The sequence below is a fragment of the Suricata suricatta genome, chromosome X (assembly GCF_006229205.1).
Source record: "Suricata suricatta isolate VVHF042 chromosome X, meerkat_22Aug2017_6uvM2_HiC, whole genome shotgun sequence".
Lineage (NCBI taxonomy): Eukaryota > Metazoa > Chordata > Mammalia > Carnivora > Herpestidae > Suricata > Suricata suricatta.
The window spans coordinates 76,588,642-76,594,852 of record NC_043717.1 but is presented as its reverse complement, the minus strand read 5'-3'; the positions used below and the strand labels follow the sequence as shown (position 1 = coordinate 76,594,852).

General features: G+C 35.3%; 1 protein-coding gene across 1 annotated transcript in view; it reads left to right on the top strand.

Annotated features, from left to right (window-relative positions):
* TRPC5 (transient receptor potential cation channel subfamily C member 5) overlaps positions 1-6,211 on the top strand; it is a 153,035-nt gene that overhangs the window by 3,122 nt on the left and 143,702 nt on the right. The window lies entirely within an intron of this gene.

The following is a 6,211-nucleotide window of genomic DNA, read 5'->3' as shown; positions in this document are numbered from 1 at the left end:
TGAACTGAGGGTTGAGGGGGAAGGGGGAGGGGGGAAAAGAGGTGGTGGTGATGGTGGAGGGCACTTAAGGGGAAGAGCACTGGGTGTTGTATGGAAAACAATTTGACAATAAAATATTATGGGAAAAAATAAATAAATAAATTACAAATCTTAAAAAAAGACTAATAATCAGATGCAAGACGTTTAACCAATTACACTGCCTATTATTTACTATAATCTGTGTCATCCCATTCTGCCTTTTCCTTGACTACTTGAAGGAGCATCATGCAGACAAAGTGATAATGAGTTTTGAGCAACAGATTTAAACTTCCCGATTCAGCTGAGTGACTTGAGGGAGACAAATATATATTTTTTGTTCATGGCTTCACTTTAGTGAAAATGAAAAGCATTGATTTAATTCAGCTGCCAGCAGTTCTACATAACTCTGCTGGACATCAAAGAGAAGTTAATAAAGATTTGAAGACCTTACAAAAATAAAAACACCACATGTCCATAGCCATGAAAATGTATTATGCAAAGTAGAATACCTACATTTTAACATAGATACTATATTTTTCTACCCTGAATTTGAAAAAGTCCTTTGTATCAGAGACATTGTGGAGGGAAAAGAGGCATTGGGGTGATCCACACTGTTCAAGAGAACTTTTGGTAATGATGAAAATGTTCTGTATTGGTGCTGTACCATGTTCAGCATAGTAGTCATGAGTCACCTGTAGTTATTAAGTGCTTGAAATGGGACTAGTGGAATTGCAGCACTGAATTTTTTAATTTCACTTCATTTTAATTCATTTAAATTTACATAAGTACATGTAGCTAGCAGCTACTACACTGGACAGGGGCGATCTAAACCTCTCTCCACTCTAAGTTGACATTTCCTCTGCAGTTCCCCTGATCTCTTTTTACTCTCACTGCAGCTCACATCCACTCCCAACAGTTCCAGTTGCCTTATAATGATGGCACTCAATCTTGGCTGCATATTACACTCACCCAGGGAGCAGTTGTTAAGTGTCAGTGTTGAGGGGGTGGTACTATGACCCAAGCGCGGATATTTATAAAAATCTCCTCAGATCACTCTAAGGTACAGCCAAATTTAAGAACTTTTGATCAATATTCTGAAGACTCCTAATTCTCCATCACCGGATCTCAATGCCTTGCTCCAAATGCTGACTGGCTCTTTCTTCCCCTATTCCCCTCCACCCCACTCCCCCAAAATCCCTCAAGCACCAATATATCTGACTAGAACATCATTATCTAGTACTGATTTCACCCAGTTCCTTCAAACTGTAATTACTGGACTTACTTCTTCCACTTTGCTATTTGCTTTTTATATGTCGTCTATTTTTTATTTCTCAAGTTCTTTATTATAGCCTTCAAACAACATTCTTTACATTCCATCAAACTTCTTTTGTGTTTGTTTTTTATATATATCATTCTGATTTACTTCTCATTTCCTATCTACATGTATTTTAAGTGAACTCTACCACCAATGTGACCCCAAGATCAAAGTCTCATGCTTTACTGACTGAGCCAGAGAGGCACTGCAGGAAAGGGTCTATTTTATATATATTTCTAATTATTTCCTTAGTAGTTACCCTAGGGATTAAAATCAACATCGTCAATGTATACGAAGCTAGTTGCAATTAATAATATCTTAGCTTCACGGCACCTGGGTGGCTCAGTCCATTAAGTGTCTGACTTTGGCTCAGGTCATGGTCTCGTGGTTCATGACTTTGAGCCCCACATTGGGCTCTATGCTGACAGCTCAGAGTCTGAAGCCTGCTTCAGATTCCATGTCTCCCTATCTCTTTCTCTTCCCCTCCCCCACTCATGCTTGCTCGCTCGCTCTCTCTCTTTCTCTCTCTCTCTCTCTCTCTCTGTCTCAAAACTAAATAAAAACATTTTAAAAATAATAACTTAGCTTCAATAGTATAAACACTCTGTTCCTATGCAGCTCCATTCCTCCCCTTCTATGCTGTTATTGTCACAACTTACATCATTATATGCTGTGTGTCGGTTAACGTAGATTTATAATTTTTGTTCTATGGATTTGTCTTCTAAGTCATATATAGAAAAAAGGACTTATAAACCAAAAGTAGAAGAATACTGGCTTTTATATTTAGCTATGTAGTTCTCCTTGCTAGTGTTCTTTATTTATTCATATGGTTTTGAATTGTTGTCTAGCCTAAAGGACTCCCTTTAGCATTTCTTATAAAGCAGGTTTACTGGCAATCAACTCATTCAGCTTTTATCTGGGAATGTATGAACTTCACGTTTATTTTTGAAAGATAGTTTTGCAGGATATAGAATTTGGATAGAGAAGGCTTTTTTTCTTTCAACATTTTAAACATATTACCCTGGCTTAGAGGTTTATCAATTTTGTTTATTTTTTCAAAGAACCAACTCTTGGTTTCATTGATATGCTCAACTGTTTTTTTGGATTCTATATTGTTTATTTCTGCCCTGATCTTTATTATTTCTTTTCTTCTGCTGGGTTTGGGGTGCTCTTGCTGCTCCCTTTCTAGTTCCATTAGGTGGTCTGTTAGATTTTGAATTTGCGCTTTTTCTAGTTTGTTGAAATAGGCCTGGATTGCAGTATACTTTCTTCTTAGGACTTCCTTTGCTGCGTCCCAGAGATTTTGGATTGTTGTATTTTCATTTTCATTTGTTTCCATATATTTTTTAATTTCTTCTCTAATTGCCTGATTAACGCAATCATTCTTTAGTAGGGTGGTTTTTAACCTCCACATTTTTGGAGGGTTTCCAGACTTTTTCCTGTGGTTAATTTCAAGTTTCATAGCATTGTGATCTGAAAGTGTGCATGGTATGATCTCAATTCATTTATACTTATAAAGGGCTGCTTTATGCCCCAGTATGTGATCTATCTTGGAGAATGTGCCATGTGCACTGGAGAAGAAGGTGAATTTCCTAAATTCAGGAGGCAGAGTTCTGAATATATCTATCAATTCCATCTCTTTCAATGTGTCATTCAGGTCCATTGTTTCTTTAGAGATTTTGTCTTGTTGATCTATAGATGCTGGCAAGGGTGTGGAGAAACGGGCACTCTCCTACACTGTTGGTAGGAATGTAAACTGGTGCAGCCACTCTGGAAAAGAGGATGGCGATTCCTCAAAAAACTATCAATAGAACTCCCCTATGACCCAGCAATAGCACTGCTAGGGATTTACCCAAGGGATACAGAAGTGCTGATGCATAGGGGCACATGTACCCCAATGTTCATAGCAGCACTGTCAACAATAGCCAAATCATGGAAAGAGACTAAATGTCCATCGACTGATGAATGGATCAAGATGTGGTATATATATATACAATGGAGTACTATATGGCAATGAGGAAGAATGAAATATGGCCATTTGTAGGAAAGTGGATGGACCTTGAGGGTGACATACTAAGCGAAATAAGTCAGGCAGAGAAGGACAGATACCATATGTTTGCACTCATGGGTCTAACAGGAGAACAGGATAAACCTAATGGAGGACCATGGGGAGGGGAAGGGGGAAAGAGAGTTGGGGAGAGAGAGGTACCAAAAACTTGAGAGACTATTAAATACTGAAATCCAACGAACTGAGGGTTGAAGGGGGAGGGGAAGGGGGAAGGGAGGTGATGGTAATGGAGGAGGGCACTTTTGGGGAAGAGCACTGCGTGTTATATGGAAACCAATTTGACAATAAACTATTAAAAAATATATTACCCACTACCTTCTGGCTTCTATGATTTCTGAAGAGAAATTGGATATTAGTTTTATTGAGGATTGTTTGTGACAAGTTACTTCTCTTGCTTCTTTCAAGACTCCTTCTTTGTCTTTGTCTTTGGATAGTTTGATTTTAATGTGTCCCAGTGTGGAATTCCTTTCAGTTTAGCCTTCTCAGAGTTTGTTAACCTTCTTGGATATATAGATTCATGTACCTCATCAAATTTTGGATCTTCTCAGCCATTATCTACTAAAATATACTTTCTGCCACTTTTTCTCTTCTCCTTCTAGTACTCCCATTATGCATCTGTTGGTACACTTGGTGGTGCCTCACATACATCTGAGGTGCTCTTCATTCTTTTTACTTTCTGCCCCTCAGACTAGATAATTTTAATTGAGATATTTTAAATTTCACTAGTTATTTCTTCTACTTGCTCAAATCTGCTGTTCAGATTTTGGCAAATAATACTGGAGAGGCTTGTCTAACTCTGAAAAAATTCCAAGCGGGGAAGGAATATAAAAAAAGGCAATCCTCTCAGCTGATCCCTCTTTTCCATGCAGCAATTCAGTACATATGTATTAAGCAGTCAAAACAGAAGTCCAGAATTCGTTGAGAACAAAATCCATATTGCCCTGCCTGGTCCCAGCAAGCCACAACTAGGAATGTGAGCCACTGTCTCCATAGCTTTATCCAAGCTAAGAAGTGGGAGATGGTAGGCAGTTCATTAGATATGCTACAAAATTCTCTTACCAAAATTTAGTAGCTTCTTTCTTTATTAAGCACTAATCTTATTGTTTTAAGTGTTTATTACATTCCAGAGTTCAGAAAAAGTTGATTCTGATGGTTTGTGTTATGATGGTTAATTATTGCATTAGTGGAGAGATGGGATTTTAGATTTCCCTACTTTGCCTTTTTTTTATAATGTCCTTTTTCCTTAATCAAATATTTTGTGGAAACATTACATATTTATCTCTTTGTTTAAACTTTAATTTTTTGCCCACCTGAATAGAAAACCTGAATGACATACTTTCTGTAATTTATATCTTAATTTAATTAAGAAATTATATTTTCCTTAGTTTGAGTCTTTCTGTTCAACAATATAAATGCTTCTCTATTCTCTTTGGTCTTGTTTTATTCCCTTCAGTAACTTCTTTTACATATATCCTGTTTCTTGCTAAATAAATTAATTCCTGGATATCTTAAGATGTCATTATTATCTACTGGGTTTCTTACATTTCAATTTCTGAGTGACGGTGATGATTATTGTTAAAATTTTTAAAGCTATTAATATTTGTATATTAGTCTTACATTCTGTCACCTTACCAAACCCTTGTTAGCTTTAACACGTTTTTGTAAAGTTTCTTGGCTATTTTATTACACAATTATATTATGTAAATATAAAGGTAATGATTATGGTTAACTTTTTTAAAGCTATTGATATTTGTATATTTCTCTTATATTCTCTCACCTTATCAAAGTACATTGTTAGTTCTAACATATTTTTGTAAAGTTTCTTGGGCGTTTTATTATACAATTATATTATGTAAATATACAGATAATTTTGTCTCCTCTGTTAAATATTTATCTTATTTTCATGTCCTCTTCCTACAAAAAACCAGAACCTTGAACAATAGTACTAATAGTGGCAAAGCTACTTTGTTCTTGATTTTAATGACAATGGTTCCAGTATTTCACAATTTATTATATTTATTATTGTTGTGAGGTACGTAGTCTCCTTTTTTTGTATAAGTAGTTTATTTCTGTTCCAATTTTACTTTAGTTTTTTAAATAGGTGCTGAATTAAAGCAAATTATTTTATTCATGTACTGATATAATTATCTTTTCTTTCCTTTAAGTCATTGACATTATTTACCAAATTGTATTGACAATTTCCTCCTATCGGACCTTGCTTGCATTCTTAGGATAAATTCGTTTTGGTCATAAGGTATTATTCTTCAAATTCACAACTGTGTTATAATCTGCTAATATTTTATTTAGAAATTTTGGTATTATTTTCATGATTAAAATAGTCTATAGTTTTCACGTTAGGTTATCTTGATTAGATTTTGGCATTAACCTTATGCTAGCTCTGTAAAATTAATCCTTTTTCCATAATCCAAATTATTTTTAATAATAAGATGATCATCTGTATTTTTTAAAGGTCTATATATACAGCTGTGAAACCACTTGAGTGGAATGACTTTTAATTGTTAAATATCTCAATCTATTTTAATTTCTCCTATAATTATTAATCGGTTCAGTTTTTCCATTTATTTATGGTTAAATTTTGGTAATTTTTCAGAAAATACAGTCACTTAGGATGTCTTCAGATTCTTCTAAGCATGTTTAAAAGGGGTTAACACTCTGACTGGTGTGAGGTGGTATCTCAGTGTGGTTTTGATTTGTGTTTCCCTGATGATGAGTGATGTTGAGCATCGTTTTATGTGTCTGTAGGCCATCTGGATGTCCTCTTTGGAGAAGTGTCTGTTCATATCTTCTGC